The sequence below is a fragment of the Haemorhous mexicanus genome, chromosome 34 (genome assembly GCF_027477595.1).
Source record: "Haemorhous mexicanus isolate bHaeMex1 chromosome 34, bHaeMex1.pri, whole genome shotgun sequence".
Taxonomy (NCBI): Eukaryota; Metazoa; Chordata; class Aves; order Passeriformes; family Fringillidae; genus Haemorhous; species Haemorhous mexicanus.
Window position 1 is genome coordinate 1,363,045 of NC_082374.1, and position 25,046 is coordinate 1,388,090.

The 25,046-nt window shown below is 49.8% G+C and overlaps 1 protein-coding gene across 1 annotated transcript in view; it reads right to left on the reverse strand.

Annotated features, from left to right (window-relative positions):
* Positions 1-19,396, reverse strand: part of BRD4 (bromodomain containing 4) — a 117,961-nt gene extending 98,565 nt beyond the window's left edge. Inside the window, exon 1 of the mRNA XM_059872049.1 lies at positions 19,254-19,396. The gene's annotated coding sequence lies outside the window, so the exon portion shown is untranslated. The remainder of the gene's footprint in view (positions 1-19,253) is intronic.
* Between the last annotated feature and the right edge of the window lie 5,650 nt (positions 19,397-25,046).

A 25,046-nucleotide genomic window follows, 5' to 3' on the forward strand; every position in this document is an offset into this window, starting at 1 on the left:
ATTCCAGCCCCAAAATTCCAAATTCTGGCCCCCAAATTCCAAATTCCATCCCCAAAATTTCAAATTTGCCCCCAAAATTCCCAATTCCAGCCCCAAAATTCCAAATTCCAGCACAAAATTCCCAAATTCGCCCCCAAAACTCCAAATTCCAGCACCAAGTTCCCAAATTCAAGCACAAAATTCCAAATTCCAGCACAAAATTCCCAATTTCAGACATAAAGTCCCAAATTCCAGCACAAATTTCCAAAGTCCAGCCCCCAAATTCCAAATTCCAGCACAAAATTCCCCAAATTTGCCCCCAAAATTCCAAATTCCAGCCCCAAAATTCCAAATTCCAGCCCCAAAATCCCAAATTCCAAATTCCAGCAAAAATCCCAAATTCCAGCACAAAATTCCCAATTCCAGCCCCAAAATTCCACAAATTTCAGCACAAAATTCCAAATTCCAGCCCAAAATTCCCCAAATTTTCCCCCAAAATTGCAAATTCTGGCCTCAAAATTGCAAAATTTGTCCCCAAAATTCCCAAATTTGCCCCCAAAATTCCAAATTCCAGCACAAATTCCTAAATTCCAGCCCCAAAATTCCAAATTTCACCCCAAAATTCCAAATTCCAGCACAAAATTCCCAAATTTTCCCCCAAAATTGCAAAGTCCGGCCTCAAAATTCCCAAATTTAAACCCGGGTTTAACTGGGTCAGAGCTGGGTTTAACTGGGTCAGAGCTGGGTTTAACTGGGTTACAGCTGGGTTTAACTGGGTTACAGCTGGGTTTAACTGGGTCAGAGCTGGGTTTAACTGGGTTACAGCTGGGTTTAACTGGGTCAGAGCTGGGTTTAACTGGGTTACAGCTGGGTTTAACTGGGTTACAGCTGGGTTTAACTGGGTCAGAGCTGGGTTTAACTGGGTCAGAGCTGGGTTTAACTGGGTCAGAGCTGGGTTTAACTGGGTTAGAGCTGGGTTTAACTGGGTCAGAGCTGGGTTTAACTGGGTCAGAGCTGGGTTTAAGTGGGTTACAGCTGGGTTTAACTGGGTTACAGCTGGGTTTAACTGGGTTACAGCTGGGTTTAACTGGGTCAGAGCTGGGTTTAACTGGGTCAGAGCTGGGTTTAACTGGGTTACAGCTGGGTTTAACTGGGTCAGAGCTGGGTTTAACTGGGTTAGAGCTGGGTTTAACTGGGTTACAGCTGGGTTTAACTGGGTCAGAGCTGGGTTTAACTGGGTCAGAGCTGGGTTTAACTGGGTTAGAGCTGGGTTTAACTGGTTCAGAGCTGGGTTTAACTGGGTTACAGCTGGGTTTAACTGGGTTACAGCTGGGTTTAACTGGGTCAGAGCTGGGTTTAACTGGGTCAGAGCTGGGTTTAACTGGGTCAGAGCTGGGTTTAACTGGGTTACAGCTGGGTTTAACTGGGTTACAGCTGGGTTTAACTGGGTTACAGCTGGGTTTAACTGGGTTACAGCTGGGTTTAACTGGGTCAGAGCTGGGTTTAACTGGGTTACAGCTGGGTTTAACTGGGTCAGAGCTGGGTTTAACTGGGTTAGAGCTGGGTTTAACTGGGTCAGAGCTGGGTTTAACTGGGTTACAGCTGGGTTTAACTGGGTTACAGCTGGGTTTAACTGGGTCAGAGCTGGGTTTAACTGGGTTACAGCTGGGTTTAACTGGGTCAGAGCTGGGTTTAACTGGGTTACAGCTGGGTTTAACTGGGTTAGAGCTGGGTTTAACTGGGTTACAGCTGGGTTTAACTGGGTTACAGCTGGGTTTAACTGGGTTACAGCTGGGTTTAACTGGGTTACAGCTGGGTTTAACTGGGTTACAGCTGGGTTTAACTGGGTTACAGCTGGGTTTAACTGGGTTACAGCTGGGTTTAACTGGGTTACAGCTGGGTTTAACTGGGTCAGAGCTGGGTTTAACTGGGTTAGAGCTGGGTTTAACTGGGTCAGAGCTGGGTTTAACTGGGTTACAGCTGGGTTTAACTGGGTTACAGCTGGGTTTAACTGGGTCAGAGCTGGGTTTAACTGGGTTACAGCTGGGTTTAACTGGGTCAGAGCTGGGTTTAACTGGGTTACAGCTGGGTTTAACTGGGTTACAGCTGGGTTTAACTGGGTTACAGCTGGGTTTAACTGGGTTACAGCTGGGTTTAACTGGGTCAGAGCTGGGTTTAACTGGGTCAGAGCTGGGTTTAACTGGGCTAGAGCTGGGTTTAACTGGGTTACAGCTGGGTTTAACTGGGTCAGAGCTGGGTTTAACTGGGTCAGAGCTGGGTTTAACTGGGTCAGAGCTGGGTTTAACTGGGTCAGAGCTGGGTTTAACTGGGTTACAGCTGGGTTTAACTGGGTCAGAGCTGGGTTTAACTGGGTCAGAGCTGGGTTTAACTGGGTCAGAGCTGGGTTTAACTGGGTTACAGCTGGGTTTAACTGGGTCAGAGCTGGGTTTAACTGGGTCAGAGCTGGGTTTAACTGGGCTAGAGCTGGGTTTAACTGGGTTACAGCTGGGTTTAACTGGGTCAGAGCTGGGTTTAACTGGGTTACAGCTGGGTTTAACTGGGTTAGAGCTGGGTTTAACTGGGTTACAGCTGGGTTTAACTTGGTCAGAGCTGGGTTTAACTGGGTTACAGCTGGGTTTAACTGGGTCAGAGCTGGGTTTAACTGGGTCAGACCTGGGTTTAACTGGGTTAGAGCTGGGTTTAACTGGGTTACAGCTGGGTTTAACTGGGTTACAGCTGGGTTTAACTGGGTTAGAGCTGGGTTTAACTGGGTTACAGCTGGGTTTAACTGGGTCAGAGCTGGGTTTAACTGGGTCAGAGCTGGGTTTAACTGGGCTAGAGCTGGGTTTAACTGGGTTACAGCTGGGTTTAACTGGGTTACAGCTGGGTTTAACTGGGTCAGAGCTGGGTTTAACTGGGTCAGAGCTGGGTTTAACTGGGTTACAGCTGGGTTTAACTGGGTCAGAGCTGGGTTTAACTGGGTCAGAGCTGGGTTTAACTGGGTCAGAGCTGGGTTTAACTGGGTTACAGCTGGGTTTAACTGGGTCAGAGCTGGGTTTAACTGGGTCAGAGCTGGGTTTAACTGGGTTACAGCTGGGTTTAACTGGGTCAGAGCTGGGTTTAACTGGGTTAGAGCTGGGTTTAACTGGGTTACAGCTGGGTTTAACTGGGTCAGAGCTGGGTTTAACTGGGTCAGAGCTGGGTTTAACTGGGCTAGAGCTGGGTTTAACTGGGTTACAGCTGGGTTTAACTGGGTTAGAGCTGGGTTTAACTGGGTCAGAGCTGGGTTTAACTGGGTTACAGCTGGGTTTAACTGGGTTACAGCTGGGTTTAACTGGGTCAGAGCTGGGTTTAACTGGGTCAGAGCTGGGTTTAACTGGGTCAGAGCTGGGTTTAACTGGGTTACAGCTGGGTTTAACTGGGTTACAGCTGGGTTTAACTGGGTCAGAGCTGGGTTTAACTGGGTCAGAGCTGGGTTTAACTGGGTCAGAGCTGGGTTTAACTGGGTCAGAGCTGGGTTTAACTGGGTTACAGCTGGGTTTAACTGGGTCAGAGCTGGGTTTAACTGGGTTACAGCTGGGTTTAACTGGGTTAGAGCTGGGTTTAACTGGGTTACAGCTGAGTTTAACTGGGTTAGAGCTGGGTTTAACTGGGTTAGAGCTGGGTTTAACTGGGTTACAGCTGGGTTTAACTGGGTTACAGCTGGGTTTAACTGGGTCAGAGCTGGGTTTAACTGGGTTACAGCTGGGTTTAACTGGGTCAGAGCTGGGTTTAACTGGGTCAGAGCTGGGTTTAACTGGGTTACAGCTGGGTTTAACTGGGTCAGAGCTGGATTTAACTGGGTTACAGCTGGGTTTAACTGGGCTAGAGCTGGGTTTAACTGGGTTAGAGCCGGGTTTAAGTGGGTTAGAGCTGGGTTTAACTGGGTTAGAGCTGGGTTTAACTGGGTTAGAGCCGGGTTTAAGTGGGTTAGAGCTGGGTTTAACTGGGTTAGAGCTGGGTTTAACTGGGTTACAGCTGGGTTTAACTGGGTTACAGCTGGGTTTAACTGGGTCAGAGCTGGGTTTAACTGGGTTACAGCTGGGTTTAACTGGGTTACAGCTGGGTTTAACTGGGTCAGAGCTGGGTTTAACTGGGTCAGAGCTGGGTTTAACTGGGTTACAGCTGGGTTTAACTGGGTTACAGCTGGGTTTAACTGGGTCAGAGCTGGGTTTAACTGGGTTACAGCTGGGTTTAACTGGGTTACAGCTGGGTTTAACTGGGTCAGAGCTGGGTTTAACTGGGTTACAGCTGGGTTTAACTGGGTCAGAGCTGGGTTTAACTGGGTTACAGCTGGGTTTAACTGGGTCAGAGCTGGGTTTAACTGGGTCAGAGCTGGGTTTAACTGGGTCAGAGCTGGGTTTAACTGGGTCAGAGCTGGGTTTAACTGGGTCAGAGCTGGGTTTAACTGGGTTACAGCTGGGTTTAACTGGGTTAGAGCTGGGTTTAACTGGGTTACAGCTGGGTTTAACTGGGTTACAGCTGGGTTTAACTGGGTTACAGCTGGGTTTAACTGGGTTAGAGCTGGGTTTAACTGGGTTACAGCTGGGTTTAACTGGTTCAGGGCCGTGAACTCTCCCCGGGGTTATTTAAGGATCAATTCCCAAAATCCTGGGGTCATTCTGGGTTCATTTCCCTGAATTCTGTGCTTATTTCAGGTCAATCCCAAAATTTGGGGTTTAGGATCAATCCCAAAGTCCGACAGGAAATTTTCAAAGGAAATTTTTCCTTAAAAAACTTTGGGATCGATCTTAAAAAAAAAATCCCAAAATTTTATAATCCCAAAACTTTGGGAAATCACATTTAAATCAGCCCAGAATTCTGGGAATGATCTTTGAAATACCCAAAAATTTGGGAATTGGTCCTTAAATAATCCAAAAATTTGGGAATTGATCCTTAAAAACCCCAAAATTTGGGAATTGTTCCTTGAAAAACCCAAAAATTTGGGAATTGATCCTTGAAAAACCCAGAAATTTGGGAATTGTTCCTTAAATAACCCAAAAATTTGGGATAGATCCTTAAATGACCCCAAAACTTTGGGAATTGAGGCTCAAATCGCCCCAAATTTTGGGAATTGAGGCTCAAATCCCCCCAAATTTTGGGAATTGAGGCTCAAATCCCCCCAAATTTTGGAATTGAGGCTCAAATCTCCCCAAATTTTGGGAATAGAGGCTCAAATCCCCCCAAATTTTGGGAATTAAGGCTCAAATCCCCCCAAATTTTGGGAATTGAGGCTCAAATCCCCCCAAATTTTGAGAATTGAGGCTCAAATCTCCCCAAATTTTGGGAATTGAGGCTCAAATCCCCCCAAATTTTGGGAATTGAGGCTCAAATCCCCCCAAATTTTGGGAATTGAGGCTCAAATCTCCCCAAACTTTGGGATTGAGGCTCAAATCCCCCCAAATTTTGGGAATTGAGGCTCAAATCTCCCCAAAGTTTGGGAATTGAGGCTCAAATCCCCCCAAATTTTGGGAATTGAGGCTCAAATCCCCCCAAACTTTGGGAATTGATCCTCAAACCCCCCCAAATTTGGGAATTGAGGCTCAAATCCCCCCAAATTTGGGAATTGAGGCTCAAATCCCCCCAAACTTTGGGAACTGAGGCTCAAATCCCCCCAAATTTTGGGAATTGAGGCTCAAATCCCCCCAAATTTTGAGAATTGAGGCTCAAATCTCCCCAAATTTTGGGAATTGAGGCTCAAATCCCCCCAAATTTTGGGAATTGAGGCTCAAATCCCCCCAAATTTTGGGAATTGAGGCTCAAATCTCCCCAAACTTTGGGATTGAGGCTCAAATCCCCCCAAATTTTGGGAATTGAGGCTCAAATCCCCCCAAATTTTGGGAATTGAGGCTCAAATCCCCCCAAATTTTGGGAATTGAGGCTCAAATCCCCCCAAACTTTGGGAATTGATCCTCAAACCCCCCCAAATTTGGGAATTGAGGCTCAAATCCCCCCAAATTTGGGAATTGAGGCTCAAATCCCCCCAAACTTTGGGAACTGAGGCTCAAATGCCCCCAAATTTTGGGAATTGAGGCTCAAATCCCCCCAAATTTTGGGAATTGAGGCTCAAATCCCCCCAAACTTTGGGAATTGAGGCTCAAATCCCCCCAAATTTGGGAATTGAGGCTCAAGTAACCCCAAATTTTGGGAATTGAGGCTCAAATCTCTCCAAATTTTGGGAATTGAGGCTCAAATCCCCCCAAATTTTGGGAATTGAGGCTCAAGTCACCCCAAATTTTGGGAATTGAGGCTCAAATCCCCCCAAATTTTGGGAATTGAGGCTCAAATCCACCCAAATTTTGGGAATTGAGGCTCAAGTCACCCCAAATTTTGGGAATTGAGGCTCAAATCTCCCCAAATTTTGGGAATTGAGGCTCAAATCTCCCCAAATTTTGGGAATTGAGGCTCAAATCCCCCCAAATTTTGGGAATTGAGGCTCAAATTCCCCCATATTTTGGAACTGAGACTCAAATCCCCCCAAATTTTGGGAATTGAGGCTCAAATCCACCCAAATTTTGGGAATTGAGGCTCAAATCCCCCCAAATTTTGGGAATTGAGGCTCAAATTCCCCCATATTTTGGAACTGAGACTCAAATCCCCCCAAATTTTGGGAATTGAGGCTCAAATCCACCCAAATTTTGGGAATTGAGGCTCAAATCTCCTAAAATTTTTGGAATTGAGGCTCAAGTCACCCCAAATTTTGGGAATTGAGGCTCAAATCCCCCCAAATTTTGGGAATTGAGGCTCAAATCCCCCCAAATTTTGGGAATTGAGGCTCAAATCCCCCCAAATTTGGGAATTGAGGCTCAAAACTCCCAGAACTTTGACAGGAAATCCCCAAACAGCCCCAAAACTCAACAAGTGAAGCTCAAACCACCCCAAAATTGGACAAACAAGGCTCAAACCCCCAAATTTTGGGACCAAAGCCCCAAAACCCCAAAAGTTTGGAGCAAGTGGTGCTCAAACCTCCCTAAAAGTTGCCAGATGTTGCTCAAAAAACCCAAAGTTTTCACTCAATCTCCCCAAACAGCCCCAAAACTTCAGGAAGAAAAGAGAATCCAGCCCAAAATTCAGCAGGTGACGCTCAAAGCCCCCCAAAATTGGAGAAATGAGATTAAAAACCCCAAAACTTTGGGAAATGAAGCTCAAATCAGCCCAAAATCTGACAGAAAAATCCCTAAAAACTTTGGGAAAGGATCCCAAAATCCCCCAAACTTTGGGAAAGGATCCCCAAATCCCCCAAACTTTGGGACAGGATCCCCAAAATCCCCCAAACTTTGGGAAAGGATCCCCAAAATCCCCCAAACTTTGGGAAAGGATCCCCAAAATCCCCCAAACTTTGGAAAACAAACCCAAAATCACCCCCAGAAATCAGAAAATGACTCCAAAATCCCCCAAACTTTGGAAAAGGATCCCAAAATCCCCCAAACTTTGGAAAACAAACCCAAAATCAACTTAAGAATTCAGAAAATGACTCCAAACCCCCCAAACTTTGAGAAAGGATCCCCAAAACTTTGAGAAAGGACCCCAAAAATCCCCCAAACTTTGGGAAAGGATCCCCAAATCCCCAAACTTTGGAAAACGGCCCCAAAATCAGCCCCAGAATTCAGAAAATGACTCCAAGTCCCCCAAACTTTGGGAAAGGATCCCCAAAACTTTGAGAAATTATCCCAAAATGCCCCAAACTTTGGGAAATGACCCCAAAATTCCCCCCAAACTTGGGGAAACAAACCCAAAATCAACTTAAGAATTCAGAAAATGACTCCAAACCCCCCAAACTTTGAGAAATTACCCCAAAAATCCCCCAAACTTTGGGAAACAAACCCAAAATCACCCCCAAAAATCAGAAAATCTCTCCAAAATCCCCCAAGCTTTGGGAAAGGATCCCCAAAATTCAGAAATGACCCCAAAATCCCCCAAACTTTGGGAAACAAACCCAAAATCACCCCCAAAAATCAGAAAATCTCTCCAAAATCCCACCAACTTTGGGACAGGATCCCCCAAAATCCCCCAAAACTTTGGCAAACAACCCCCAAATCCCCAAACTTTGGGAAATGACCCCAAAATCACCCCCAGAAAACAGAAAATGACCCCCTAAATCCCTAAAAACTTTGAGAAATGACCAAAAATCCCCCAAACTTTGGGAAAGAGTTCCCAAACCCCCCAAATTTTGGGAAACAACCCCAAAATCCCCCCCCAAACTTTGGGACAGGATCCCCAAAAATCCCCCAAACTTTGGGAAATGATCCCAAAAATCCCCAAACTTTGGAAAACGGCCCCAAAATCACCCCCAAAAATCAGAAAATGACCCCAAAATCCCCCAAACTTTGGGACAGGATCCCCCAAAATCCCCCAAACTTTGGCAAACAACCCCCAAATCCCCCAAACTTTGGGAAATGACCCCAAAACCACCCCAAAAATTAGAAAATGACCCCCAAATCCCCCAAACTTTGGGAAACAACCCCAAAATCACCCCCTGAATTCAGAAAATGACCCCTAAATCCCCCAAACTTTGAGAAATGACCAAAAATCCCCCAAACTTTGGGAAAGAGTTCCCAAACCCCCCAAATTTTGGGGAAACAAACCCAAAATTCCCCCCAAACTTTGGGAAAGGATCCCCAAATCCCCCAAACTTTGGGAAAGGATCCCCAAATCCCCCAAACCTTGGGAAAGGATCCCCCAAATCCCCCAAACTTTGGGAAAGGATCCCCAAAACTCTGAGAAATTACCCCAAAATCCTCCAAACTTTGGGAAAGGATCCCCAAAATCCCCCAAACTTTGGGAAAGAGTTCCCAAATCCCCCAAATTTTGGGAAACAAACCCAAAATCACGCCCAGAATTCAGAAAATGACTCCAAGTCCCCCAAACTTTGGGAAAGGATCCCCAAAATCCCCCAAACTTTGGGAAAGGATCCCAAAATCCCCCAAATTTTGGGAAACAAACCCAAAATCAACCTAAGAATTCTGAAAATGACCCCAAACCCCCCAAACTTTGGGAAAGGATCCCCAAAACTTTGAGAAATGATCCCAAAAATCCCCCAAACTTTGGGAAAGGACCCCAAAATCCCCCAAACTTTGGGAAATGACCCCAAAGTCCCCCAAACTTGGGGAAACAAACCCAAAATCCCCCAAACTTTGGGAAACAACCCCAAAATCACCCCCAAAAATCAGAAAATTACTCCAAAATCCCCCAAACTTTGGGAAAGGATCCCCCAAAATCCCCCAAACTTTGGCAAACAATCCCAAAATCAACTTAAGAATTCAGAAAATGACCCCAAAATCCCCCAAACTTTGGGAAAGGATCCCCAAATCCCCCAAACTTTGGGAAAGGATCCCCAAAACCCCCCAAACTTTGGGAAAGGACCCCAAAATCCCACAAACTTTGGGAAACAACCCCAAAATCACCCCCAGAAATCAGAAAATCTCTCCAAAATCCCCAAAAATCCCCCAAACTTTGGGAAAGGATCCCAAATCCCCCAAATTTTGGGAAAGGATCCCAAAATCCCCCAAACTTTGGGAAACAACCCCAAAATCACCCCCAGAATTCAGAAAATGACTCCAAAATTCCCCAAACTTTGAGAAAGGAGCCCAAAATCCCCCAAACTTGGGGAAACAAACCCAAAATTCCCCCCAAACTTTGGGAAAGGATCCCCCAAATCCCCAAACTTTGGGAAAGGACCCCCAAAACCACCCCCAGAATTCAGAAAATGACTCTAAAATCCTCCAAACTTTGGGAAACAACCCCAAAATCACCCCCTGAATTCAGAAAATGACCCCTAAATCCCCCAAACTTTGAGAAATGACCAAAAATCCCCCAAACTTTGGGAAAGAGTTCCCAAATCCCCCAAATTTTGGGAAACAAACCCAAAATCCCCTCCCAAACTTTGGGAAAGGATCCCCAAATCCCCCAAACTTTGGGAAACAAACCCAAAATCACTCCCAAAAATCAGAAAATTACTCCAAAATCCCCCAAACTTTGGGAAAGGATCCCCCAAAATCCCCCAAACTTTGGGAAAGGATCCCCAAAATCACCCCCAGAAATCAGAAAACGACCCCAAAATCCCCCAAACTTTGGGAAACAACCCCAAAATCACCCCCAAAAATCAGAAAATTACTCCAAAATCCCCCAAACTTTGGGAAAGGATCCCCAAAATCCCCCAAACTTGGGGAAACAAACCCAAAATCAACTTAAGAATTCAGAAAATGACCCCAAAATCCCCCAAACTTTGAGAAACAACCCCAAAATCCCCCAAACTTTGGGAAAGGATCCCCAAAATCCCCCAAACTTTGGGAAATGACTCCAAAATCCCCCAAACTTTGGGAAACAAACCCAAAATCAGCCCCAGAATTCAGAAAATGACTCTAAGTCCCCCAAACTTCAGGAAAGGATACCCAAAACTTTGAGAAATGACCCCAAAAATCCCCCAAACTTTGGGAAAGGATCCCCAAAATCTCCCAAACTTTGGGAAACAACCCCAAAATTCAGAAAATGACCCCAAAATGCCCCAAACGTTGGGAAATGACCCCCCAAAACTTTGAGAAATGATCCCAAAAATCCCCCAAACTTTGGGAAATGACCCCAAAATTTAGAAAAGGACCCAAAAATCCCCCAAACTTTGGGAAAGGATCCCCAAAATCACCCCCAACATTCAGAAAAGGACCCCAAAACCCCCCAAACGTTGGGAGAGGCTGCCAAGCCCCGCCCCCAGCCCCAGCCCAGGCTGATCAAGCACTAATTAGCAGCTAATTAACCCGGGAGCACCCAGCCCCAGGGACTGGGGAGAGGGCCAGGGCTGTGCCAGGACAATCCTGCCCAGGAGGGTCTGGGGTCACCCCAGCAATTGGGGATGTGGGGGATTGGGGGTGAAATCCAGGGAAGGGTGGGGGGAGAGGGACTGACACCCCAAAACCTCAGGAATCCCCTCGGGTCCCAAATTCCAACCCCAAAACCTCGGGAATTCCCTCAGGTCCCAAATTCCCAGCCCAAATTATCCAGGAATTCCCTCAGGTCCCAAATTCCAACCCCAAAATATCCAGGAATTCCCTCAGGCTGGAAATTCCCAGCCCAAATTATCCAGGAATTCCTTCAGGTCCAAAATTCCCATCCCAAAATATCCAGGAATTCCCTCAGGCTGGAAATTTCCATCCCTAAACCTCGGGAATTCCCTCTGGTCCTAAATTCACACCCCAAAACCTCAGGAATTCCCTCTGGTCCTAAATTCACACCCCAAAACTTTGGGAATTCCCCCAGGCTGGAAATTCCCAGCCCAAAATATCCAGGAATTCCCTCAGGTTCCCAGCCCAAAACCTCAGGAATTCCCTCAGGTCCCAAATTCCAACCCCAAAACCTTGGGAATTCCCTCAGGTACCAAATTCCCACCATAAAACTTTGGGAATTCCCTCAGGTCCCAAATTCCGACCCCAAAACCTTGGGAATTCCCTCAGGTCCCAAATTCCCACCCCAAAATATCCAGGAATTCCCTCAGGTCCCAAATTCCAACCCCAAAACCTCAGGAATCCCCTCAGGTCCCAAATTTCCAACCCCAAAATATCCCGGAATTCCCTGAGGCTGGAAATTCCAACCCCAAATTATCCAGGAATTCCTTCAGGTCCAAAATTACCACCCCAAAATATCCAGGAATTCCCTCAGGTTCCAAATTCCCACCCTAAACTTTGGGAATTCCCTCAGGCTGGAAATTCCCAGCCCAAAATACCCAGGAATCCCCTCAGGTTCCCAATTCCCAGCCTAAAACCTCAGGAATTCCCTCAGGCTGGAAATTCCCAGCCCAAAACCTCAGGAATTCTCTCAGGTCCCAAATTCCCACCCCAAAATATCCAGGAATTCCCTCAGGTCCCAAATTCCCACCCCAAAACATCCCAGAATTCCCTCAGGCTGGAAATTCCCACCCCAAAACCTCAGGAATTCCCTCAGGTCCCAAATTCCCAGCCCAACATACCCAGGAATCCCCTCAGGTTCCCAATTCCCAGCCCAAAATCTCGGGAATTCCCTCAGGCTGGAAATACCCACCCCAAAATATCCAGGAATTCCCTCAGGTCCCAAATTCCCACCCCAAAACATCCCAGAATTCCCTCAGGCTGGAAATTCCCACCCCAAATTATCCAGGAATTCCCTCAGGTCCCAAATTCCCACCCCAAAACATCCAGGAATTCCCTCAGGTCCCAAATTCCCACCCCAAAACATCCAGGAATTCCCTCAGGTCCCAAATTCCCACCCCAAAACATCCCAGAATTCCCTCAGGCTGGAAATTCCCACCCCAAATTATCCAGGAATTCCCTCAGGTCCCAAATTCCAACCCCAAAACCTCCGGAATTCCCTCAGGTCCCAAATTACAACCCCAAAACTTTGGGAATTCCCTCAGGTCCCAAATTCCCACCCCAAAACCTCGGGAATTCCCTCAGGTCCCAAATTCCCACCCCAAAACCTCGGGAATTCCCTCAGGTCCCAAATTCCAACCCCAAAACCTCAGGAATTCCCTCAGGTCCCAAATTCCCAGCCCAAAACCTCGGGAATTCCCTCAGGTTCCCAATTCCCACCCCAAAATACCCAGGAATTCCCTCAGTGTCCCACTCCCATCCCAAATAAACCTGGAATTCCCTCAGAGTTCATTCCCATCCCAAATAAACCTGGAATTCCCTCAGTGTCCCATTCCCACCCCAAATAAACCTGGAATTCCCTCAGTGTCCCATTCCCACCCCAAATAAACCTGGAATTCCCTCAGTGTCCCATTCCCACCCCAAATAAACCTGGAATTCCCTCAGTGTCCCATTCCCATTCCAAATAAACCTGGAATTCCCTCAGTGTCCCATTCCCATCCCAAAACAGCCAGGAACACTTTCTGTGACTCCCTGTCACCCCAAAACACCCAGGATTTCCCTCAGAGTTCATTCCCATCCCAAATAAACCTGGAATTCCTTCAGAATTCACTCCCATCCCAAACCATCCAGGAATCCCCTCAGTGTTCACTCCCCATCCCAGAATATCCAGGAATTCCCTCAGGGTCCCATTCCCATCCCAAACCATCCAGGAATTCCCTCAGTGCTCCCAATTCCTACTCCAAAAACTCTGGGAATCCCCTCAGTGTCCCATTCCCACCCCAAATAAACCTGGAATTCCTTCAGTGTCCCATTCCCATTCCAAATAAACCTGGAATTCCCTCAGGGTCCCAATCTCATCCCAAAACAGCCAGGAACACTTTCTGTGACTCCCTGTCACCCCAAAAATTCCAGGATTTCCCTCAGTGTTCCATTCCCATCCCAAATAAACCTGGAATTCCTTCAGAATTCACTCCCATCCCAAAACATCCAGGAATCCCCTCACTGAATCACTCCCCATCCCAGAATATCCAGGAATTCTCTCACTGTCCCATTCCCATCCCATAAAACCCAAAAATTCCCTCAGTGTCCACTCCATTCCCAAATAAATCAGGAATTCCCTCAGTGTCCCATTCCAATCCCAAATAAACCAGGAATTCCCTCAGTGTCCCATTCCCATCCCAAATAAACCTGGAATTCCCTCAGTGTCCCATTCCCATCCCAAATAAACCAGGAATTCCCTCAGTGTCCCATTCCCATCCCAAAAATCCAGGAATTCCCTCAGTGTCCCATTCCCATCCCAAACCATCCAGGAATTCCCTCAGGCTCCCAATTCCTACTCCAGAAACTCTGGGAATTCCCTCAGTGTCCCATTCCCATCCCAAATAAACCTGGAATTCTCTCAGTGTCCCATTCCCATTCTATAAAACTGAGCAATTCCTTCAGTGTCCCATTCCCACCCCAAACCATCCAGGAATTCCCTCAGTGTCCCATTCCCACCCCAAACCATCCAGGAATTCCCTCAGTGTCCCATTCCCACCCCAAACCATCCAGGAATTCCCTCAGGGTCCCATTCCCATCCCAAAATTCCGAGGAATTCCCTCAGAGTTCACTCCTCACCCCAAATAAACTGGGAATTCCCTCAGTGTCCCATTCCCATCCTATAAAACATTCAGGAATTCCCTCAGTATCCCATTCCCACCCCAAAACATCCAGGAATTCTCTCAGTCTTCCATCCCCATCCTATACGAACCAGGAATTCCCTCAGTGCTCCACTCCCACCCCAAAAAAACCAGGAATTCCCTCAGGGTTCACTTCCCATCCCAAAACATTCAGGAATTCCCTCAGTGTCCCATTCCCATCCCAAAACATTCAGGAATTCCCTCAGTGTCCCATTCCCACCCCAAACCATCCAGGAATTCCCTCAGTGTCCCATTCCCATCCCAAAATTCCGAGGAATTCCCTCAGAGTTCACTCCTCACCCCAAATAAACTGGGAATTCCCTCAGTGTCCCATTCCCATCCCAAAACATCCAGGAATTCCCTCAGTATCCCATTCCCACCCCAAAACATCCAGGAATTCTCTCAGTCTTCCATCCCCATCCTATAAGAACCAGGAATTCCCTCAGTGCTCCACTCCCACCCCAAAACATCCAGGAATTCCCTCAGGGTTCACTTCCCACCCCAAACCATCCAGGAATTCCCTCAGTGTCCCATTCCCATCCCAAAATTCTGAGGAATTCCCTCAGAGTTCACTCCTCACCCCAAATAAACTGGGAATTCTCTCAGTGTCCCTTTCCCATCCTAAAAAACCCAGGAATTCCTTCAGTGCTCCATTCCCACCCCAAACCATCCAGGATTTCTCTCAAGTGTTCATCCCTCATCCCAATAAAACCTGGAATTCCCTCAGTGTTCTCTTTTCATCCCAAAACATCCAGGAATCCCCTCAGTGCTCCCTCCCCATCCCAAACCACTCAGGAATAATTTCAGTGACCCCCTGTCATCCCAAAACATCCAGGAATTCCCTCAGGGTCCCATTCCCACCCCAAACCATCCTGGAATTCCCTCAGTGTCCCATTCCCATCCCAAAACATCCAGGAATTCCCTCAGTATCCCATTCCCATCCCAAAACATCCAGGAATTCTCTCAGTCTTCCATCCCCATCCTATAAGACCCAGGAATTCCTTCAGTGCTCCACTCCCACCCCAAAAATCCAGGAATTCCCTCAGGGTTCACTTCCCATCCCAAAACATTCAGGAATTCCCTCAGTGTCCCATTCCCATCCCAAAATTCTGAGGAATTCCCTCAGAGTTCACTCCTCACCCCAAATAAACTGGGAATTCTCTCAGTGTCCCTTTCCTATCCTAAAAAACCCAGGAATTCCTTCAGTGCTCCATTCCCAGCCCAAACCATCCAGGATTTCTCTCAAGTGTTCATCCCTCATCCCAATAAAACCTGGAATTCCCTCAGTGTTCTCTCTTCATCCCAAAACATCCAGGAATTCCCTCAGCATCCCATTCCCAGCCCAAATCATCCAGGAATTCCCTCAGTGTCCCATTCCCATCCTATAAGACCCAGGAATTCCCTCAGTGTCCCATTCCCATCCCAAACCATCCAGGAATTCCCTCAGTGCTCCACTCCCACCCCAAAAAACCCAGGAATTCCCTCAGGGTTCACTTCCCATCCCAAAACATTCAGGAATTCCCTCAGTGTCCCATTCCCATCCCAAAATTCTGAGGAATTCCCTCAGAGTTCACTCCTCACCCCAAATAAACTGGGAATTCCCTCAGTGTCCCTTTCCCATCCTATAAAACCCAGGAATTCCCTCAGTGCTCCATTCCCAGCCCAAGCCATCCAGGATTTCTCTCAAGTGTTCATCCCTCATCCCAATAAAACCTGGAATTCCCTCAGTCTTCTCTCTTCATCCCAAACCACTCAGGAATAATTTCAGTGACTCCCTGTCACCCCAAAACATTCAGGAATTCCCTCAGTATCCCATTCCCATCCCAAAACATCCAGGAATTCCCTCAGTATCCCATTCCCATCCCAAAACATCCAGGAATTCCCTCAGTATCCCATTCCCATCCCAAAACATCCAGGAATTCTCTCAGTCTTCCATCCCCATCCTATAAGACCCAGGAATTCCCTCAGTGCTCCACTCCCACCCCAAAAATCCAGGAATTCCCTCAGGGTTCACTTCCCATCCCAAAACATTCAGGAATTCCCTCAGTGTCCCATTCCCATCCCAAAATTCTGAGGAATTCCCTCAGAGTTCACTCCTCACCCCAAATAAACTGGGAATTCTCTCAGTGTCCCTTTCCCATCCTAAAAAACCTGGGAATTCCTTCAGTGTCCCATTCCCATCCCAAAACATCCAGGATTTCTCTCAGTGTTTATTCCTCATCCCAATAAAACCTGGAATTCCTTCAGTGTTCTCTCTTCACCCCAAACCATCCAGGAATTCCCTCAGCATCCCATTCCCATCCCAAACCATCCAGGAATTCCTTCAGTGCTCCCTCCCCATCCCAAACCACTCAGGAATAATTTCAGTGACTCCCTGTCACCCCAAAACATCCAGGAATTCCCTCAGTATCCCATTCCCATCCCAAAACATCCAGAAATTCTCTCAGACTTCCATCCCCATCCTATAAGACCCAGGAATTCCCTCAGTGCTCCACTCCCACCCCAAAACATCCAGGAATTCCCTCAGGGTTCACTTCCCATCCCAAAACATTCAGGAATTCCCTCAGTGTCCCATTCCCATCCCAAAATTCCGAGGAATTCCCTCAGAGTTCACTCCTCACCCCAAATAAACTGGGAATTCCCTCAGTGTCCCTTTCCTATCCTAAAAAACCCAGTAATTCCTTCAGTGCTCCATTCCCAGCCCAAAACATCCAGGATTTCTCTCAAGTGTTTATTCCTCATCCCAATAAAACCTGGAATTCCCTCAGTGTTCTCTCTTCATCCCAAAACATCCAGGAATTCCCTCAGTATTCCATTCCCATCCCAAAACATCCAGGAATCCCCTCAGTGCTCCCTCCCCATCCCAAACCACTCAGGAATAATTTCAGTGACTCCCTGTCACCCCAAAACATCCAGGAATTCCCTCAGTGTCCCATTCCCATCCCAAAACATCCAGGAATTCCCTCAGTATCCCATTCCCATCCCAAAATATCCAGGAATTCTCTCAGACTTCCATCCCCATCCTATAAGACCCAGGAATTCCCTCAGTGCTCCACTCCCACCCCAAAACATCCAGGAATTCCCTCAGGGTTCACTTCCCATCCCAAAACATTCAGGAATTCCCTCAGTATCCCATTCCCAATCCCAAAATCCTGGTGATTCCCTCGCTCTGCCCTTTCCACTTCAAAACCTCAGGAATTCCCTCAGTGTTCCATTCCCATCGCCAAAAATCCCAGGAGTTCCCTCAGGGTCCACTTCCCATCCCAAAACATCCAGGAATTCCCTCAGTGTTCACTCCTCATCCCAAAAAAACTGGGAATTCCCTCAGAGTCCCGTTCCCATCCCAAAAAACCGGGAATTCCCTCAATGTTCACTCCTCATCCCAAAAAAACTGGGAATTCCCTCAGAGTCCCGTTCCCATCCCAAAAAAACCGGGAATTCCCTCAGTGTTCACTCCTCATCCCAAAAAAAACCGGGAATTCCCTCAGTGTTCCACTCCCATCCTATAAAAACCGGGAATTCCCTCAGAGTCCCGTTCCCATCCCAAAAAAAAAAAGAGAATTCCCTCAGTGTCCCCTTCCCATCCCAAAAATCCCAGAATTCCTTCATATTCCCAATTCCTTAAAAAAAAAAACCGAGGAATTCTCTCAGTGTTCCCTCTTCACCTCAAAACATCCAAAAATTCCCTCAGTGTCCCATTCCCATCCCAAATCATCCAGGAATCCCCTCAGTGCTCCCTCCCCATCCCAAACCACTCAGGAATAATTTCAGTGACTCCCTGTCACCCCAAAACATCCAGGAATTCCCTCAGTATCCCATTCCCATCCCAAAACATCCAGGAATTCTCTCAGTCTTCCATCCCCATCCTATAAGACCCGGAATTCCCTCAGTGTCCCACTCCCATCCCAAAACATCCAGGAATTCCCTCAATGTTTGCTCCTCATCCCAAAACATTCAGGAATTCCCTCAGTATCCCATTCCCATCCCAAAACATCCAGGAATTCCCTCAGAGTTCACTTCCCATCCCAAAACATCCAGGAATTCTCTCAGTCTTCCATCCCCATCCTATAAGACCCAGGAATTCCCTCAGTGCTCCACTCCCACCCCAAAAATCCAGGAATTCCCTCACGGTTCACTTCCCATCCCAAAACATTCAGGAATTCCCTCAGTATCCCATTCCCAATCCCAAAATCCTGGTGATTCCCTCGCTCTGCCCTTTCCACTTCAAAACCTCAGGAATTCCCTCAGTGTTCCATTCCCATCGCCAAAAATCCCAGGAGTTCCCTCAGGGTTCACTTCCCATCCCAAAACATCCAGGAATTCCCTCAGTGTTCACTCCTCATCCCAAAAAAACCGGGAATTCCCTCAGAGTCCCGTTCCCATCCCAAAAAAACCGGGAATTCCCTCAGTGTTCACTCCTCATCCCAAAAAAAAACGGGAATTCCCTCAGTGTTCCACTCCCATCCTATAAAAACCGGGAATTCCCTCAGAGTCCCGTTCCCATCCCAAAAAAAAAAGAGAATTCCCTCAGTGTCCCCTTCCCATTCCAAAACATCCAGAATTTCCCTCAGGGTTGAATCCTCATCCCGAAAAACCCGGGAACACTTTCAGGGACTCCCTGTCACCCCAAAACATCCAGGAATCCCTTCACTGTTCCCTTCCTATCCGAAAACAAGCAGGAATTCCCTCAGCGTTCGCTCCTCATCCCAAAATTCCCAGAAATTCCTTCATTGTTCCATTCCCAGCCCAATACACGCAGGAATTCCCTCGGCGTCCCCTTCCCATCCCAAAAATCCCCTCAATGTTCCGTTCCCACCCCAAACTCCCGGTGTCCCCCCTCAGGCCCCGGTGTCACCCCCCAGCCCCCCGCGCTCCCCTCAGGATCTGCCGCGCTCCCAGCGCCGAGCGCTCCAACGTCACCGTTCCCCAAACCCGCCCCAAACCCCGGCAATTCGGCAAAACCGCACCGGGAAAGCTCCAAACCGGCCCGGGAGAGGCCGCAGTGCCGGGCCCACCGAGGCCCCGCAGCCCCGCGCCGCCCTCAGCGCGTCCTCCCCTCACGGAGCGGGCGGGGGCGGCCCCGCGGGGCGGGAGCGGCCTGGGCCTAACGGGGGCGGGCTGGGCCTAACGGGGGCGGGCTCCCTCCGCCGCAGCGGCGCGGCCCCGCTTGGCCCCGCCCGGCGCGGTGGGCGCTGCCGGCGCTGTCCCGGTGCTCACTCACCGCGGGTCGGGCCGGGCCGGGCCGGCGCTGCCGCCGCGCAGGAGCCGCCGCCGCTTCCTCCCGGTCCGCGACAAAATGGCGGCGGCAGGAAGTGCCCCCCGCGCGCCGGCCCCGCCCCGCGCTACGCCAACGGCGTAAGGCGGCCCCGCCCGCTTCGCGCACGCCGGGCGCTACGCAAACGGCGCAACGCCGCGCAGGGATAATCGTACGCCAACGGCGTACGGCGGCGCTGAACGGCGCCTACGCAAACGGCGTACCGCGGCCCCGCCCGCCCCGCCCCGCGCCCTACGCAAACGGCGTAACCCCGGCGGCGCAGGGCGGAGGGCGCTCCGCCGCGACCCCCGCGGCCCCCGGAGCCCCCGCGCCGCCCGGTGAGGGCGGACAGGCCGCGGATGGCCCACCGGCCGCACCGGGAGGCGGCGGAGAGAGCGGCGGGCGCGGCGGAGCGGGGCGCGTGACCGGCGCTCGCGCCAGCGGCGCCCCCGCCTTTACGGCGTTGGCGCAGCGGCGGGACCCGCGCCGCAGCTTACGCCGTTGGCGTAGCCGCCCTGACGCAGCGGCCGCATTACGCAATGCGGGTTACGCCGGCGGGGCGACGTAAGCGGCGTTGGTGAATCGCGGCACCCCCATGAAGCCCACCCGGTGTCCCCGCTCCATCCTCCCGCTTCCCCTCAGCTCCGCCGCCGCCCCCGGCCCGGCCCGGCCCGGCCCGGCCCGGCCCTCCCGGCGCGCCCGCGGCGGCCCCGCTCTTACCTGAGGGGGCCGGGCCGCGCCGGGCCGGGCTGGGCCGCCCTCCCTCCCTCCCGGCGGGCCGGGGGCGGCGGCGGGGGCGGAGGAGGAGGAGGAGGAGGGAGGGGAGGGGGCGGGGGGGCCGCGGGCACCGAGGGGCAGCGGGTCCGGCAGCGGCGCCGCACTGACCTCACCGCGCTGCGCGTGACGTCACGGCGCACCGGGACACGCCCACCGCCGCCGGCCCCGCCGCGTGACGTCACGGGAGGGAGCGGGAAGGGGCGGGGGGGGGAACCGGGGGACACCGGGAGGGGACAAGGGGGGTGGGGGAGGGGCGGAGGACACCGGGAGGGGGAGGGGACAGCGTGGGGGGGGCACCGCGGGGAGGGGAGGGAAATGAGGGGACCGGGGGACACCGGGGGGGGGGGGGGGAGGGGACACCGGGAGGGGATCGGGAATAGGGGGGGACGACACCGGGAGGGGACATTGGGGTGTCCCGGGGGTAGCGGGAGGGTCCTGGGGGACACCGGGAGGGTCCTTGGGGACATTTTGGGGGGTCCTGGGGGACACCGGGGGGGGGTTTGGGGACATTTTGGGGGGGACACCGGGAATGAGGGGGTCCCCAGGGGACCCTTGGGGACATTTTGGGGGGTCCTGAGGGGCGCCAGGGGGAATTTGGGGACATTTGGGGGTCCCTGGGGGGTCCTTGGGACACTTTGGGGGTCCCCGGGGACAATTCGGGGGCATTTTGGGGGGTCCTGGGTGACACCGGGAGGGTTTGGGGACACTGGGGGGTCCCTGGGGACATTTGGGGAGGGGTCCCTGGGGACATTTTGGGGACACCCGGGGGGGGTCCTTGGGGACATTTTGGGGACATTTAAGGGGTCCTGGGAATATTTTGGGGGTCCCAGGGACATTCTGGGGACACTTTGGGGGTTTTGGGGACACTTTGAGGGGATTTGGGGGGTCCCAGGGACATTTTGGGGGGATTTGGGGACATGTGGGGGGATCTTGGGGGCTTTTAGGGACATTTGGGGGGTTTTAGGGGGATTTTGGGGACATTTGAGGGGTTTCGGGACATTTGGGGGGGGATTTTGAGAGTTTTGGGGACATTTTGTGGGTCCCGGGGACAATTTCGGGGGATTTTGGGAGCTGTTAGGGACAATTTGGGGACACTTTGGGAAAAATTTGGGGGTCCCAGAGACAATTTGGGGACATTTTGGGGGGTCTTGGGGAGAATTTTGGGGGTCCCAGGGACATTTTGGGGGGATTTAGGGGGTTTTAGGGACAATTTGGGGACATTTGAGGGGGTTTGGTGACATTTGGGGGGAATTTTGGGGGCATTTGAGGGGTCCCAGGTACAATTTGGGGTCATTTTGAGAGTTTTGGGGACATTTGGGGGGGATTTGGGGGGCTTTTGGGGACATTTTGGGGGTTTTAGGGGGATTGTGGGGACATTTTGGGGGTCCCAGGGACAATTTGGGAGGATTTGGGGACATTTGGGGGTCCCAGGGACAATTTGGGGACATTTGGGGGGATTTTGGGAGCTTTTAGGACAATTTGGGGACATTTTGGGGGTCCCAGAGACATTTTAGGGGGATTTGGGGACATTTTGGGGGGTCCCAAGGACATTTGGGGGGATTTTGGGAGCTTTTAGGGACAATTTGGGGACATTTGAGGGGATTTTGGGACCTTTTAGGGACAATTTGGGGACATTTTGGGTAAAATTTGGGGTCCCAGGGACATTTTGGGGACATATGGGGACATTGGGGGGGGATTTTGGGAGTTTTTAGGACAATTTGGGGACATTTTGGGGGTCCCAGGGACATTTTAGGGGGATTTGGGGACATTTTGGGGGATCCCAAGGACATTTGGGGTGATTTTGGGAGCTTTTAGGGACAATTTGGGGACATTTTGGCAAAAATTTCGGGTCCCAGGGACATTTTGAGGACATTTTGGGGGGATTTGGGGACATTTTGGGGGTTTTAGGGGGATTTTGTGGACATTTGAGGGGTCCCAGGGACATTTTGGGGTCATTTTGAGAGTTTTGGGGACATTTTGGGGGTCCCAGGGACAATCTGAGGACATTTGTGGGGATTTTGGGGGCTTTTAGGGACAATTTGGGGATATTTTGGGGGGATTTGTGGACATTTGAGGGGTCCCAGGCACATTTTGGGGTCATTTTGAGAGTTTTGGGGACATTTTGGGGGGTCCCAGGGACAATTTGAGGACATTTGAGGGGATTTTGGGGGCTTTTAGGGACAATTTGGGGGTTTTAGGGGGATTTTGGGGACGTTTTGAGGGGTTTTGGGGACAATTTGGGGTCATTTTGAGAGTTTTGGGGACATTTTGGGGGAATTTGGGGGGTCCCAGGGACATTTTGGGGACATTTTTAGGGGATTTGGGGCCATTTTGAGGGGTCCCAGGGACATTTGGGGGGGATTTGGGGACATTTTGGGGGGATCTTGGGGGCTTTTAGGGACATTTTGGGGGTTTTAGGGGGATTTTGGGGACATTTCGGGGGTCCCAGGGACATTCTGGGGTCATTTTGAGAATTTTGTGGGTCCCAGGGACAATTTGGGGACATTTTGGGGGATTTTGGGAGCTTTTGGGGACATTTAGGGGACGTTTTGGGGGGTTTGGGAACATTTTGGGGGAATTTGGAGGATCCCAGGGACAATTTGGGGACATTTGAGGGGTCCCAGGGACATTTTGGGGGGATTTGGGGGGATTTTGGGGACTTTTAGGGACATTTTGGGTGTTTTAGGGGGATTTTGGGGTCATTTGAGGGGTTTTGGGGACATTTTGGGGGTCCCAGGGACAATTTGAGGGTCCCAGGGACAATTTGGGGTCATTTTGAGAGTTTTGGGGACATTCTGGGGACAATTTGGGGACATTTTGGGGACTTTTAGGGACATTTTGGGTGTTTTAGGGGGATTTTGGGGTCATTTGAGGGGTTTTGGGGACATTTTGGGGGGATTTGGGGACATTTGGGGGGATTTTGGGAGCATTTAGAGACAATTTGGGGACATTTTGGGAAAAATTTGGGGGTCCCAGGGACAATTTGGGGGGATTTGGGGACATTTGGGGGGATTTTGGGAGCTTTTAGGGGGATTTGGGGACATTTTGGGGGTCCCAGGGACATTTTAGGGGGATTTTGGGAGCTTTTAGGGACAATTTGGGGACATTTTGAGGTGATTTGGGGACATTTTGGGGGTCCCAGGAACATTTGAGGGGTCCCAGGGACAATTTGGGGTCGTTTTGAGAGTTTTGGGGACATTCTGGGGACAATTTGGGGACATTTGGGGGGATTTTGGGAGCATTTAGAGACAATTTGGGGACATTTTGGGAAAAATTTGGGGTTTTAGGGACATTTTGGGGACTTTTAGGGACATTTGGGGGACTTCTAGGGACATTTTGGGGGTTTTAGGGGGATTTTGGGAACATTTTGAGAGTTTTGGGGACATTTTGAGGGTCCCAGGGACAATTTGGGTTCATTTTGAGAGTTTTGGGGACATTTTGGGGGGATTTGGGGACATTTGGGGGAATTTTGGGAGCTTTTAGGACAATTTGGGGACATTTTGGGGGTCCCAGGGACATTTGGGGGGATTTTGGGAGCTTTTAGGGACAATTTGGGGACATTTTGGGGTGATTTGGGGACATTTGGGGGTCCCAGGTACATTTTGAGGGTCCCAGGGACAATTTGGGGTCATTTTGAGAGTTTTGGGGACATTTTGGGGACATTTGGGGGGATTTTGGGACCTTTTAGGGACAATTTGGGGACAATTTGGGTAAAATTTGGGGTCCCAGGGACATTTTGGGGGGATTTGGGGACATTTGGGGGACTTTTAGGGACATTTTGGGGGTTTTAGGGGGATTTTGGGGACATTTTGAGAGTTTTGGGGACATTTTGGGGGTCCCAGGGACATTTTGAGGGTCCCAAGGACAATTTGGGGTCATTTTGAGAGTTTTGGGGACATTCTGGGGACAATTTGGGGACATTTTGGGGGGATTTTGGGACCTTTTGGGGACAATTTGGGTAAAATTTGGGGTCCCAGGGACATTTTGGGGGGATTTGGGGACATTTTGGGGACCTTTAGGGACATTTTGGGGGTTTTAGGGGGATTTTGGGGACATTTTGAGAGTTTTGGGGACATTTTGGGGGTCCCAGGGACAATTTGGGTTCATTTTGAGAGTTTTGGGGACATTTTGGGGGGATTTGGGGACATTTGGTGGGAATTTTGGGGGCTTTTAGGACAATTTGGGGACATTTTGGGGACATTTGGGGTGATTTTGGGACGTTTTAGGGACAATTTGGGGACATTTTGGGTAAAATTTGGGGTCCCAGGGACATTTTGGGGGGATTTGGGGACATTTGGGGGGATTTTGGGACCTTTTAGGGACATTTTGGGGACATTTTGGGAAAAATCTGGGGATCCCAGGGACATTTTGGGGACATTTGGGGACATTTGGGGGGATCTTGGGACCTTTTAGGGACAATTTGGGGACATTTTTGGAAAAAATTTGGGGTCCCAGGGACATTTTTGGACATTTTGGGGGGTCCTGGGAATATTTTCTGGATTTTGGGGGTCCTGGGGACATTTTGGGGACCCTTGGGGACATTTTGGGGTCCTTCCCCCCCCAGGAAATTCCAATTCCAGCCAAATTTGGGTTTAATTTGAAGAAAAATCCCCCCAAAATTCCAATTTTTTGGGGGAATTCCCACGAATTTTTGGGGTAAAAAAAGAGGATTTTGGTGAAAGCAAAACTCAGAGATTTATTCCAAATTCCAGCTCGGAATCCCAAAGAATTCCCAGATTTTTGGGGGATAAAAAGGGATGAAAATCACCGGGGTAAAACCTCAAATTCTGCTGGAAAAGGGAAATTTTGGGGAGAAAAAAATCAGGAATTTCTCCCCAAAATCCTTAAAAATCCCATTCCAGCCCCAAATCCTCCCTAGGAAGGAAAAAAAGGAAAATTAAAGGGAAAAAATCCAATTTTTTTTGGGAAAATCTTCCCTAAAATTGAGGAATTTGGGGAAAAAAATGAAAAAAAATCCTCAGG